Source organism: Rhinoderma darwinii, chromosome 9, assembly GCF_050947455.1.
Source record: "Rhinoderma darwinii isolate aRhiDar2 chromosome 9, aRhiDar2.hap1, whole genome shotgun sequence".
Classification (NCBI taxonomy): domain Eukaryota; kingdom Metazoa; phylum Chordata; class Amphibia; order Anura; family Rhinodermatidae; genus Rhinoderma; species Rhinoderma darwinii.
Genome location: NC_134695.1, coordinates 70,015,102 through 70,030,621, shown reverse-complemented (window position 1 = coordinate 70,030,621; position 15,520 = coordinate 70,015,102). Strand labels below are relative to the sequence as shown.

Genomic DNA, 15,520 nt, shown 5'->3' with positions numbered 1-15,520 from the left:
TGACACGGTGCACCACATGCAACTGCACATACACAGACGGCGCCGAAGGGATTTACTTAGCAAAACGCGGCAAAATTCAGTTGCAAATTTCACCAAAACAGTGGAGTCCACGTCGTGCGCCAGTTGTGATAGTGTCCGGAAAAAGGGGAGCGGCTAAGAGCAATAAAATGCACTAAATACTTGCGCCATTTTTTGGCATGGAGTATTGGTGTATAGGAGGTGTTTTTTTTTGCCACATTTTGATCAATTTGCCACACATTTTGCCTCATCTTTTGAAACTGCCCATAGCAACCAATCACAGTGCAGCTTGTAATTTTCCAGAGCAGATTAAGAAATATAAGGCGAGCTCTGATTGGTTGTGAAGGGTCAGTCTCAGTAATTAACCCTATTCTGACTATCATTATGTGGGATGTTATTATATAATGGAATGATTCTGGAATTATTGGGGGATGTACGGCTGTGCCCCCGTACACATCACATTTCTAGTGAACTACGTCAAAACTGGCGAGATCCGCTCACAACTGTCTACTCTGAGGAGGACACACCCAATTCAAAAGTCCTCCGCAAGTCTGCATACAGATGGCATTAGTCACTTTTTCTCTGAACCTGCTGGAAGACGCCTCCAAAGGCCTTGTACTCATGATCTAATTTTTACGTCTACTTTGACGCGCCAAAATACTCATTAAAAAAAAACGCTTGCATTTGGCTGGAATAATGTATAATTTGTGACTTATTTGTAATACAATATTTTCTTTTCATGGAAAAATAAAATTCATATATAAAAAAAAATAAAGAATTTGGCTTCCCATTAACTTTAATAGGAATACGCATCGTTAGCTGAAAAACAGCTTAAGAAACAGTGTGCGTTTTAGACGTGTGTTACGTTTTTTCCCCATCTTTCAAATTACGGCGTGTGAACGTATCAGGGTGTAGTCAGACGTAGCGGGATCACATCGTGCCTTTTTGCTGCGCTTTTGTTGCATTTTTCAAATGACGGGAGAAAAAACGTATCGTAAAAAATGCATACGTTTTTGTAAAATCACGTGTTTTTTTAAGTAGCCATGCATTGTACAAGGTGTTTTCGCCCAATCCTTTGACCAGTAAAATGGCATAAACAGATTACAGCTAAAATGCTTTGTAAAAACACACAGGTATTTAAAACGCGTTTTTCTTTCCAGCAATTCAAAAACGTAACAATGAAACGCACAATGTGGACCCTTGTAATTACCCGCCCTCCTCCTCAATAAGCCAAAAGCAAGGGATGCTGTTGGCCAAACTTGCCCACTAAAAGAACAACAGAGCCAGGCCGAGTCCTTTAAATCTTCCTTTTACCAAGTGTCACCGCCTGCAGTTCCTCGCCCTTCCTCTAAATGCGATCAGAATATGACTGGTATAGGGGCATAAGGCAGACACTAATGAGGGGCAGGTAGGCAGTTATGTGGCATAGGGTTGGTACATATGGGGGAATGTGGCTGATACTGATGTGGCATGTGTCAGACACTGTATATGGGGCATGTGTCAGACACTGTATACAGGGGAATGTGGCCGACACTGCATGAGAGGCGATGGCTGGCACTCTGGATGATGGGACATGTGACTGAGTGAATATTTATGTCTCAGTTTTGGAAAAACCACAGCGTTTTGCTGCGATTTTGCAATAGTCGCTGCAATAAATCGCGACATGATCGATATGTCTCGAAATACCCTAACAGTTTGCAGAATTCTGCGGGCTGGGGCCCTTCTTCTGCCCGTATGTTCTCACTACTCACCTGCAGTAGGAGCTTCCATCAGACTTTCCAGTATTTTTAATGGCAAGAATAGGACAGTCTACAGCGCTATTCTAGCTGTCAAAAATACCAGAAGCACGACGGACATCTTTAAAGTTCCTCACAGCGGTCGCGGCTCCGTTATGAAGATAAGCCATGGCACTAGTGTGAACTCTACTTTTCACTCTGTAGTGATACTTGGCAGCGATCCATATCTTGTCACATAGTATCTGTCATGCGAACACGGCTTCTTTCCATCACACAGCGCTGCCGCACCACCACAGCACCACCAAGTGAATGAAACAGCACTGCAATACCTCTCACAGCCGCTATGAATGGAACACCGTGTGCAAACAGGAAAGAAAGCTGTCAACAAAGAAAAGGCTGCAGCGCTTGTACGTGCACCGTGACCCCTTCAAACAGCTGATCTGTGGGTGCCGATGTCAGCCCCCACCGATCTAATATTGATGACCTGTTCTAAGTATAGGCCATCAACTTTAAAATCCCAGATAACTCCTTAGAGAGGTTCCTGCTTAAAAAGTGCACCGTCTCATAAGAAGTTACTGGAAACATTCTTGTTTGCATTCAGAGGCCGAAGTCCAAGATTGTCTGGTCTGGATGTAATAGTAACAAACCCACAGCTGTGAGCCGTATTATGTCTGTACAGCCTCTGGATGAAAACTAGAATGTCCCCATCACTTACAGCAAGCAGAGATTTTGAAAATGATGAAGAATTAAAACACAAGTACCAGTAGGGACTGTCGCCTCATTCTGGGCAGAATTACCTGCTTATAAAGTAGTTACATGGTCTGACACATTATTGCGGTTTCAATAAGACCTAGTTCACACGTCACGATCTAAATGTGTTTTTTGCCGCAAAACGTGGCAAGACCGTGCCGCTTTGCTGCAATTTTGCTAGAATCACAACAAAATGGAGCGGTTTTGCCATGAAACCTGGCAAAAAAAACACAAATTTTGACTGTGACGTAAAAACGAACGTAAAATAGTCTAGAAGTTTCTAAAAATAGATTTCAGAAATAGGTTACTAGGTAACAGTCTCGCGCCTCCCCCTTAACCAACCTGTTCCCGTAAAGACCGGAGCTGTGAAACTTTGCCAAAGGCTAAAGTCCAAATACAACAAGGAAATGAATTTTCTTCTCAACTATCTTAGGGTATGTGCACACACACTAATTACGTCCGTAATTGACGGACGTATTTCGGCCGCAAGTCCCGGACCGAACACGGTGCAGGGAGCCGGGCTCCTAGCATCATACTTATGTACGATGCTAGGAGTCCCTGCCTCGCTGCAGGACCACTGTCACGTACTGAAAACATGATTACAGTACGGGACAGTTGTCCTGCAGCGAGGCAGGGACTCCTAGCATCGTACATAAGTATGATGCTAGGAGCCCGGCTCCCTGCACCGTGTTCGGTCCGGTACTTGCGGCCGAAATACGTCCGTCAATTACGGACATAATTAGTGTGTGTGCACATACCCTAAGAGTAACAACAGTCTATTTTATTTTGAAAAACAATCATTTTTGAGTAAGTTATGAACAATTTTAGATTTATGCTAATTAGTTTCTTAATGCCCAACTGGGCGCTTTTTAACTTTTGACCAAGTGGGCGTTGTAAGGAGAAGTGTATGATGCTGGCCAATCAGCGTCATACACTTTTCTCCATTCATGTCCATATGTATTCACTGCACAGCGTTATCTTGCGAGATCACGCTGTGCTCTCACATACACCCACATTAACTTTACTGAAGTGTCTTGAGAGTGAATAGACATCACCTCCAGCCAGGTCTATTCACACTCCCGACACTTCGGTAAAGTTTGTGTGGGACTCACTCACACAGCACAGCGTGATCTCGCAAGATCACGCAGTGCTGTGATTAAGTTCCACACAAACTTTACCGAAGTGTCGGGAGTGTGAATAGACATCACGTCCTGGCTGGAGGTGATGTCTATTCACTCTCAAGACACTTCAGTAAAGTCGATGTGGGTGTATGTGACAGCACAGCGTGATCTCGCGAGTTGGGCATTATGAAACTAATTAGCATAAATCTAAAATTGCTCATAACTTGGTAAAAAATTATTGTTTTTCAAAATAAAAAACACTGTTGTTATCTACGTTACAGCGCCGATCAGATTATGTAGGAGATAGGGCACTTATAATATGATGACAGAGCCTCTTTAAAGAGCTTAGTTCAATTATTTCTGTCCCCCTCTTCATAATATTTAGAGAATCTCTAGTGACTGGTATAGTGCCAAGGGACTGGCGCAGGGCGAATGTGGTGCCTATTTTGAAAAAGGGCTCTAGGTCTTCCCCGGGTAATTATAGACCAGTAAGCTTAACATCCATCGTGGGGAAAATGTTTGAGGGTCTATTGAGGGACTATATACAGGATTATGTGACAGGTATTATAAGTGACAGCCAGCACGGTTTTACTAAGGACAGAAGTTGTCATACTAACCTGATTTGTTTTTATGAAGAGGTGAGCAGAAGCCTAGTAGAGTTTGTAATTGTATTGATAATTGGCTCAAGAACCGTATCCAGAGAGTTGTGGTCAATGATTCCTACTATGAATGGTCCCCGGTTATAAGTGGTGACCCCGGGGTTCAGTGCTGGGACCAATATTATTCAACTTATTTATTAATGATATAGAGGATGGGATTAATAGCACTATTTCTTTTTTTGCAGATGACACCAAACTATGTAGTATTGTAAAGTCTATGTACGATGTTGGTAAATTGGAAGCCGATTTGAACACACTGTGGGCCAGTTCACACAGAGTTTTTTTACGCGTTTTATGGTGCGGAAACCGCGCCAAAAAAGGCCGAAAGTGCCTCCCAGTGATTTCAATGGGAGGTGGAGGCGTTTTTTTTCACACGAGCGGAAAAACCCTCTCGTGGGAAAAAGAAGCGATATGCCATATCTATGGGCGTTTACCTCTCTGACCTCCCATTGACATCAATAGGAGTCAGAGAAAGCGTATATCGCTGCGTTTTTTGCCCGCGACTCTCAATGGCCGCGGGCGAAAAATTAGGCAAACGGCGTGCAGGCAGGCAGATCAAAAAACTCTGTGTGAACATAGCCTAAGTGTTTGGGCATCCACTTGGCAAATTAAGTTTAATGTGGATAAATGTAAAGTTCTGCATCTGGGAAGCAAAAACCTGCAGCATCATATGTCCTAGGGGGCGCTACACTGGGGGAGTCACTTGTTGAGAAGGATCTGGGTGTAATAATCTGCAGCATCATATGTCCTAGGGGGAGCTACACTGGGGGAGTCACTTGTTGAGAAGGATCTGGGTGAACTTGTAGATCATAAACTAAATAACAGCACAATGTCAATCAGCTGCTTCTAAGGCCAGCAAGATATTGTCGTGTATTAAAAGAGGCATGGACTCGCGGGACAGGGATGTAATATTACCACTTTACGAAGCATTAGTGAGGCCTCATCTAGAATATGCAGTTCAGTTCTGGGCTCCAGTTCATAAAAAGGAGGAAAAATACAAAGAAGAGCAACGAAGCTAATAAGGGGCGTGGAGAATCTAAGTTATGAGGAAAGATTCAAATTATTAAACCTATTTAGCCTTGAAAAGAAACGACTAAGGGGGGACATGATTAACTTTTATAAATATATTAATGGCACATACAAAAAATATGGTGAAATCCTGTTCCATGTAAAACCCTCTCAAAAAACAAGGGGGCGCTCCCTCCGTCTGGAGAAAAAAAGGTTCAACCTGTAGAGGCGACAAGACTTCTTTAGGCCTGATTTACACGAGCGTGTGCGTTTTGCGCGCGCAAAAAAACGCTGCATTTGACAGCTCCGTGTGTCATCCGTGTATGATGCGTGGCTGCGTGATTTTCGCGCAGCCGCCATCATAGAGATGAGGCTAGTCGACGCCCATCACTGTCCAAGGTGCTGAAAGAGCTAACTGATCGGCAGTAACTCTTTCAGCACCCTCGACAGTGAATGCCGATCACAATATACACCAACCTGTGAATAAAAAAAGACGTTCAAACTTACCATGAACTGCCTGCTTCCTCCAGTCCGGTCTCCCGGCCGTTGCCTTGGTGACGCGTCCCTCTCTTGTCATCCGGCCCCACCTCCCAGGATGACGCGGCAGTCCATGAGACCGCTGCAGCCTGTGATTGGCTGCAGCCTGTGCTTGGCCTGTGATTGGCTGCAGCTGTCACTTGGCCTGAATTGTCATCCCGGGAGGTCGGACTGGAGGAAGGAGCCGGGACTTATCGGTAAGTCCGAACTTCTGGTTTTTTTTACACGTATATGTATATGGTGATCGAAAGTCACTGTCCATGGTGCTGAAACAGTTTAAGTCTTTCAGCACCGTGGGCAGTGACTGTCTCCTGACGTCGCGTACCCGAACATTTTTTGCCGGGTTCGGTCAAAACGAGTTCGGCCGAACCCGGTGAAGTTCGGTGCGCTCATCTCTAATTTGACACTCCGTTTGGATGTTTGTAAACAGAAAAGCACGTGGTGCTTTTCTGTTTACATTCATCCTTTTGACAGCTCTTTTGCGTGATTTTCGCGCATGCAACGCAGTAGCGTCCGTGTGGCATGCGTTGTTTTCACGCACCCATTGACTTCAATGGGTGCGTGTTGCGTGAAAAACGCACGATTATAGAACATGTCGTGAGTTTTACGCAACGCACTCACGCTGCGCAAAATTCACGCATCGTCTAAACTGCCCCATAGAGTAATATAGGTGCGTACGACACGCGTGAAAAGCACGCGCGTCGCACGCGCATATATTACGCTCGTGTAAATGAGGCCTTACTGTGAGAACGGTGAATTTATGGAATAGTCACCGCAGGAGCCGTCACAGCAGGGACAGTAGATGCTGCAAAAAAGGCAAAGATCATTTCCTAGAACAAAAAAATATCAGCTCCTCTGTGTAGAAATGTTTCCCTTCCCTCTTCCCATCCCTTGGCTGAACTTGATGGACATGTGTCTTTTCTCAACCGTACTATGTAACAATAAAAGTAGAATAGGTAGAATACTGTTATAGAACACGATGGAGGAGATATAACAAAACTAATGCAAAGAAAAAGTGGAGTAACTGCCCATGACATCCAATCAGATTGCTGCTTAAAGAGGCTCTGTCACCAGATTGTGCAGCCCCTATCTGCTATTGCAGAAGATCGACGCTGCAATGTAGATTACAGTAACGTTTTTATTTTTAAAAAACGAGCATTTTTGGCCAAGTTATGACCATTTTTGTAGTTATGCAAATGAGGCTTGCAAAAGTCCAAGTGGGTGTGTTTAAAAGTAAAAGTCCAAGTGGGCGTGTATTATGTGCGTACATCGGGGCGTGTTTACTACTTTTACTAGCTGGGCGCTCTGATGAGAAGTATCATCCACTTCTCTTCAGAACGCCCAGCTTCTGGCAGTGCAGACACAGCGTGTTCTCGAGAGATCACGCTGTGTCGTCACTCACAGGTCCTGCATCGTGTCAGACGAGCGGGGACACATCGGCACCAGAGGCTACAGATGATTCTGCAGCAGCATCGGCGTTTGCAGGTAAGTAGCTACATCGACTTACCTGCTAACGCCGATGCTGCTGCAGAATCAACTGAAGCCTCTGGTGCCGATGTGTCCGACACGATGCAGGACCTGTGAGTGACGTCACAGATCTGCACTGCCAGAAGCTGGGCGTTCTGAAGAGAAGTGGATGATACTTCTATACACAACGCCCAGCTAGTAAAAGAAGTAAACACGCCCCGATGTACGCACATAATACACGCCCACTTGGACTTTTACTTTTAAACACACCCACTTGGACTTTTGCAAGCCTCATTTGCATAACTACAAAAATGGTCATAACTTGGCCAAAAATGCTCGTTTTTTAAAAATAAAAACGTTACTGTAATCTACATTGCAGCGCCGATCTGCTGCAATAGCAGATAGGGGTTGCAAAATCTGGTGACAGAGCCTCTTTAAATTTTCCAAAAGGCCTCTGAAAAATGAGAGATGGAATCTGATTGGTAGTCATGGGCAACTCCTCCACTTTTTCTTTGCACCAGTTTTGATATATCTCCTCTATCTAGTAATACAAATATAATATACAATAGTCATTATAATATAATTGTACATAACATAGTAATATAGACACCGCATTGTTTTACCTTCTGTCCAGTGTTACACTGTATAGAGATGGGTCTCAGCTGTCGGATCTAACCACGAAAACTGAAGGAAAAGTCGTTTGATAATGTGGTCACATTATTATTCCAGTTTTGGATTTTTTTACTTTTTTTTCTTGTGATAATCTCTAGTTGTGAGAGACACCTAAAAAAAAAAAAAGAAAAAAACATAAATCACAAGTTATACAACTGGAAGAGTACTATAGTAGATATATTCTTGTATATAGGAGCAGTACTATAGTAGATATATTCTTGTATATAGGGGGCAGTACTATAGTAGTTATATTCTTGTATATAGGGGGCAGTATTATAGTAGTTATATTCTTGTATATAGGGGGCAGTATTATAGTAGTTATAATCTTGTATATAGGGGGCAGTACTATAGTAGTTATATTCTTGTATATAGTGGCAGTATTATAGTAGTTATATTCTTGTATATAGGAGCAGTATTATAGTAGTTATAATCTTGTATATAGGGGGCAGTACTATAGTAGTTATATTCTTGTATATAGTGGCAGTATTATAGTAGTTATATTCTTGTATATAGGAGCAGTATTAAAGTAGTTATATTCTTGTATATAGGGGGCAGCATTATAGTAGTTATATTCTTGTATATAGTGGCGGTATTATAGTAGTTATATTCTTGTATATAGGGGGCAGCATTATAGTAGTTATATTCTTGTATATAGGAGCAGTATTATAGTAGCTATATTCTTGTATATAGGGAGACAGTATTATAGCAGTTATATTCTTGTATATAGGGAGCAGTATTATAGCAGTTATATTCTTGTATATAGGAGCAGTATTATAGTAATTATATTCTTGTATATAGGGGGACAGTATTATAGTAGTTATATTCTTGTATATAGCGGGCAGTATTATAGTAGTTATATTCTTGTATATAGGTGACAGTATTATAGTAGTTATATTCTTGTATATAGGGGGCAGTATTATAGTAGTTATATTCTTGTATATACGGGCAGTATTATAGTAGTTATATTCTTGTATATAGGAGCAGTATTATAGTAGTTATATTCTTGTATATAGGAGCAGTACTATATGCCGTTGACATCGATACGTGCATCTTCCCGTGACGCACAGCGGAATATCCGCTGTTGAATACTAATATCGCTGGTGATGAGGCCAGAGTTACCAAGATACGGACCCCTGAGGATGAGTATCTGAAACGCGTAGGGTCGTTTAATGTTTAAGGAATGTGTGCATTGGGGACAATATATTGTGTGAAACCCAGCGTTAGGAGATCCGTAATTGTCGGACACCTATGCTACAAATAGGGTTTGTACTACTGTTGTGCTCTGGGTATATGCTGATTCCTACAATTATCGTTTATACACAGAGATATAGGTATCATAATAACTCAGTGTTTTCTTTGTTTAATACATTTTTTAAATTTTCACGGTGGGGCTTATGTCACAGTGGTGTGTTACCCCTGTTTTTAAACTAGTTACTATTAAAGTTATCTTTTTACTCAGTTGTCATTTCAGTGAACCTTATAATTAAAATTCTTTATATTGTGGGAGCACAATTAGATTCTATCTAACTATACAGTGAAGCAGTATTATAGTAGTTATATTCTTGTATATAGGGGCAGTATTATAGTAGTTATATTCTTGTATATAGGCGGCAGTACTATAGTAGTTATATTCTTGTATATAGGGGGCAGTATTATAGTAGTTATATTCTTGTATATAGGGGCAGTATTATAGTAGTTATATTCTTGTATATAGGGGGCAGTATTATAGTAGTTATATTCTTGTATATAGTGGCAGTATTATAGTAGTTATATTCTTGTATATAGGAGGCAGTATTATAGTAGTTATATTCTTGTATATAGGGAGGCAATATTATAGTAGTAATATTCTTGTATATAGGGAGCAGTATTATAGTAGTTATATTCTTGTATATAGGATCAGTACTATAGTAGTTATATTCTTGTATATAGGGGGCAGTATTATAGTAGTTATATTCTTGTATATAGGGGGCAGTATTATAGTAGTTATAATCTTGTATATAGGCGGCAGTACTATAGTAGTTATATTCTTGTATATAGGGGCAGTATTATAGTAGTTATATTCTTGTATATAGGGGGCAGTATTATAGTAGTTATATTCTTGTATATAGTGGCAGTAGTATAGTAGTTATATTCTTGTATATAGGAGCAGTATTATAGTAGTTATATTCTTGTATATAGGAGCAGTATTATAGTAGTTATATTCTTGTATATAGGAGCAGTATTATAGTAGTTATATTCTTGTATATAGGGAGCAGTATTATAGTGGTTATATTCTTGTATATAGGGACAGAATTATAGTAGTTATATTCTTGTATATAGGGGGCAGTATTATAGTAGTTATATTCTTGTAGACAGGAGCAGTATTATAGTAGTTATATTCTTGTACATAGGAGCAGTATTATAGTAGTTATATTCTTGTATATAGGAGGCAGTATTATAGTAGTTATATTCTTGTATATATGAGCAGTATTATAGTAGTTATATTCTTGTATATAGAAGGCAGTATTATAGTAGTTATATTCTTGTATATAGGGGGCAGTATTATAGTAGTTATATTCTTGTATATAGGGGCAGTATTATAGTAGTTATATTCTTGTATATAGGAAGCAGTATTATAGTAGTTATATTCTTGTATATAGGGGGCAGTATTATAGTAGTTATATTCTTGTATATAGGGGCACTATTATAGTAGTTATATTCTTGTATATAGAGCGTAGTATTATAGTAGTTATATTCTTGTATATAGGGGCAGTATTATAGTAGTTATATTCTTGTATGTAGGGGGAAGTATTATAGTAGTTATATTCTTGTATATAGGAGGCAGTATTATAGTAGTTATATTCCTGTATATAGGAGCAGTATTATAGTAGTTATAGTCTTGTATATAGGGGGCAGTATTATAGTAATTATATTCTTGTATGTAGGGAGCAGTATTATAGTAGTTATATTCTTGTATATAGGAGCAGTATTATAGTAGTTATATTATTGTATATAGGGGGTAGTATTATAGTAGTTATATTCTTGTATATTGGGGCAGTATTATAGTAGTTATATTCTTGTATATACAGTGAAGGAAATAAGTATTTGATCCCTTGCTGATTTTGTACGTTTGCCCACTGTCAAAGACATGAACAGTCTAGAAGTTTTAGGCTAGGTTAATTTTACCAGTGAGAGATAGATTATATTTTAAAAAAAACAGAAAATCACATAGTCAAAATTATATATATTTATTTGCATTGTGCACAGAGAAATAAGTATTTGATCCCTTTGGCATACTAAACGTAATACTTGGTGGCAAAACCCTTGTTGGCAAGCACAGCAGTCAGACGTTTTTTGTAGTTGATGATGAGGTTTGCACACATGTTAGATGGAATTTTGGCACACTCCTCTTTGCAGATCATCTGTAAATCATTAAGATTTCGAGGCTGTCGCTTGGCAACTCGGATCTTCAGCTCCCTCCATAAGTTTTCGATGGGATTAAGGTCTGGAGACTGGCTAGGCCACTCCATGACCTTAATGTGCTTCTTTTTGAGCCACTCCTTTGTTGCCTTGGCTGTATGTTTTGGGTCATTGTCGTGCTGGAAGACCCAGCCACGAGCTATTTTTGATGTCCTGGTGGAAAGAAGGAGGTTGTCACTCAGGATTTGACGGTACATGGCTCCATCCATTCTCCCATTGATGCGGTGAAGTAGTCCTGTGCCCTTAGCAGAGAAACACCCCCAAAACATAATGTTTCCACCTCCATGCTTGACAGTGGGGACGGTGTTCTTTGGGTCATAGGCAGCATTTCTCTTCCTCCAAACACGGCGAGTTGAGTTAATGCCAAAGAGCTCAATTTTAGTCTCATCTGACCACAGCACCTTCTCCCAATCACTCTCAGAATCATCCAGATGTTCATTTGCAAACTTCAGACGGGCCTGTACATGTGCCTTCTTGAGCAGGGGGACCTTGCGGGCACTGCAGGATTTTAATCCATTACGGCATAATGTGTTACCAATGGTTTTCTTGGTGACTGTGGTCCCAGCTGCATTGAGATCATTAACAAGTTCCCCCCGTGTAGTTTTCGGCTGAGCTCTCACTTTCCTCAGGATCAAGGATACCCCACGAGGTGAGATTTTGCATGGAGCCCCAGATCGATGTCGATTGACAGTCATTTTGTATGTCTTCCATTTTCTTACTATTGCACCAACAGTTGTCTCCTTCTCACCCAGCGTCTTCCTTATGGTTTTGTAGCCCATTCCAGCCTTGTGCAGGTCTATGATCTTGTCCCTGACATCCTTAGAAAGCTCTTTGGTCTTGCCCATGTTGTAGAGGTTAGAGTCAGACTGATTAATTGAGTCTGTGGACAGGGGTCTTTTATACAGGTGACCATGTAAGAGCTGTCTTTAATGCAGGCACCAAGTTGATTTGGAGCGTGTAACTGGTCTGGAGGAGGCTGAATTCTTAATGGTTGGTAGGGGATCAAATACTTATTTCTCTGTGCACAATGCAAATAAATATATATCATTCTGACTATGTTATTTTTTTTTAATATAATCTATCTCTCACTGGTAAAATTAACCTAGCCTAAAAATTCTAGACTGTTCATGACTTTGACAATGGGCAAACTTACAAAATCAGCAAGGGATCAAATACATATTTCCTTCACTGTAGGAGCAGTATTATAGTAGTTATATTCTTGTTCATAGGGAGCAGTATTATAGTAGTTATATTCCTGTATATATTCACACTTCGGTAACGTTTGTGTGAGATTTACAGCAAGGCAAACGTAATCTCGCGAGATTACGCTGTAAACTGTCATTTAAAACGAGATTACGCTTGCCCTGATGTAAATCTCACACAAACGTTACCGAAGTGTCAGCATTCTGAATAGACATCACGTCCTGGCTGGAGGTAATGTAGATTCATTGTCAGGACACTTGAGTAACGTTAATGTGTGTATATGTGGTTGCACATAGTGATCTAGCTAGATGACTATATGCTGTGTAAATGAATGGAGAGAAGTGTATGACGCTGATTGGTCACTGATTGGTCAGCATCATACACTTCTCTCCACAACGCCCACTTGGCCATATAGTAAAACAAGCCCAGTAGTCCATTAAGAAAGTCATTAGCATAAAGCTAAAATAGGTCATAACTCCGCCAAAAATGATCGTTTTTCTAAATAAAAAACAGTATTGTAATCTATATTACAGCGCCGATCACATCATGTACAAGATAGGCCACTTATAACGTGGTGACAGCCTCTTTAAACATACCTGGGAGAAGCTTAAATCTATCTATAGCAATGATGATGATTTACCATATTAGAAAAATGTAAATACATTAGGAATGAAAGAAATCAACAACTTTTTTTCAAAAGAGCAAACATTTTAATAAGCAAACTAATGACATTTGATTGTGCTATGCCGTCATACTTCTATGTCTATAGGTTACGGTATAATCAGTAACGGCTGAAACATACAAAAGCAAAAAATATATAAATTCCACTTCTAGGAAATGTCTGTTTTGCAAAGTGAGTGATGTAATTGAGTACAGTAACCACCGCCCGCGCCATCTGCACACAATTTAACCCCAGCACCTTGCACATGTTATTGTAATGATACGTCACATCATAACCACTTCCCCTCACCGTATGATCGTCCCCGCACCCACTGTGACTAGTCACTTGTAGAACGAGTTTCACAATCCTTTTGTGTACAGGCCGCATTCCTACTACATTTCTGAACAACTTACCTGCAAACACTGATGCTGCTGCAGAATCAACTGTAGCCTCTGGTGCCGATGTGGCCGTCACGATGCAGGACCTGTGAGTGACGTCACAGATCTGCACTGTCAGAAGCTGGGCGTTCTGAAGAGAAGTGGATGATACTTCTCATCAGAGCGCCCAGCTAGTAAAAGTATTAAAAACGCCCCGATGTACGCACATAATACACGCCCACTTGGACTTTTACTTTTAAACACACCCACTTGGACTTTTGCAAGCCTCATTTGCATAACTACAAAAATGGTCATATCTTGGCCAAAAATGCTCGTTTTTTAAAAATAAAAACGTTACTGTAATCTACATTGCAGCGCCTATCTGCTGCAATAGCAGATAGGGGTTGCAAAATCTGGTGACAGAGCCTCTTTAAAGGGACTCTAAAAACTGCATCACTGAACCCATATCAACCAATCTGACTAACAATCCAATGATGCATCCCGTTTTCCATATCCCTGAATAAATAGGCAAAATTCTGAAATCTAGAGAAGCTACAAGTGCCTCAGCAGCTATTGTGTTGTTTGCGATCACCCGGATTTCCTCCTGCTCTGAATGGCAGAGAAGCCTCTTCATGGAGAATTATAGGATTGGAAGATGTATCACAGCAACACTTTGCACATTTGTCATCTGACCCCCATGACAGTTGTTGTTGTGGTGATCATATCTGTTGTCACCAAGCGTTCCTAGACTCTTGAATACGAATGCGTCTACTTATCCAGTTATACATTAGAGAATATGTAAGACTGCAGTACTGCCATCCAGAAGTCTGTGCAAACTTGCTGACAGTCTAGCTCATAGGGGGCAGTATTATAGTAGTTATATTCTTGTATATAGAGGCAGTATTATAGTAGTTATATTCTTGTATATAGGGGGTAGTATTATAGTAGTTATATTCTTGTATATAGGGGCAGTATTATAGTAGTTATATTCTTGTATATAGGGGGCAGTATTATAGTAGTTATATTCTTGTATATAGGGGCAGTATTATAGTAGTTATATTCTTGTATATAGGAGGCAGTATTATAGTAGTTATATTCTTGTATATAGTGGGCAGTATTATAGTACTTATATTCTTGTATATAGGGGGCAGTATTATATTAGTTATATTATTGTATATAAGGAGCAGTATTATAGTAGTTATATTCTTGTATATAGGGGGCAATATTATAGAAGTTATATTCTTGCATATAGGGGGCAGTATTATAGTAGTTATATTCTTGTATATAGGAGCAGTATTATAGTAGTTATATTCTTGTATATAGGAGGCAGTATTATAGTAGTTATATTCTTGTATATAGGGGCAGTATTATAGTAGTTATATTCTTGCATATAGGAGGCAGTATTATAGTAGTTATATTCTTGTATATAGGGGCAGTATTATTGTAGTTATATTCTTGTATATAGGAGCAGCATTATAGTAGTTCTATTCTTATACATAGGGGCAGTATTATAGTAGTTATATTCTTGTATGTAGGGGGCAGTATTATAGTAGTTATATTCTTGTATATAGGGGCAGTATTATAGTAGTTATATTCTTGTATACAGTGGAGGAAATAAGTATTTGATCCCTTGCTGATTTTGTAAGTTTGCCCACTGTCAAAGTCATGAACAGTCTAGAATTTTTGGGCTAGGTTAATTTTACCAATGAGAGATAGATTATCTAAAAAAAAAATAAGAAAATCACATTGTCAAAATTATATATATTTATTTGCATTGTGCACAGAGAAATAAGTATTTGATCCCCTACCAACCATTAAGAGTTCATCCTCCTCCAGACCAGTTACACGCTCC

At 39.9% G+C, this 15,520-nt stretch overlaps 1 protein-coding gene and 1 long non-coding RNA gene across 5 annotated transcripts in view; one reads left to right on the top strand and one right to left on the bottom strand.

Moving 5' to 3' along the window:
• Positions 1-15,520, bottom strand: part of LOC142660961 (uncharacterized) — a 128,918-nt gene that overhangs the window by 64,946 nt on the left and 48,452 nt on the right. For all 3 annotated transcript variants that reach the window (XR_012850596.1, XR_012850597.1, XR_012850595.1), the window contains exon 3: positions 7,920-8,079. This is a non-coding gene — a long non-coding RNA (uncharacterized LOC142660961). The remainder of the gene's footprint in view (positions 1-7,919; positions 8,080-15,520) is intronic.
• Positions 1-15,520, top strand: part of LOC142660960 (uncharacterized) — a 45,706-nt gene that overhangs the window by 1,753 nt on the left and 28,433 nt on the right. The window lies entirely within an intron of this gene.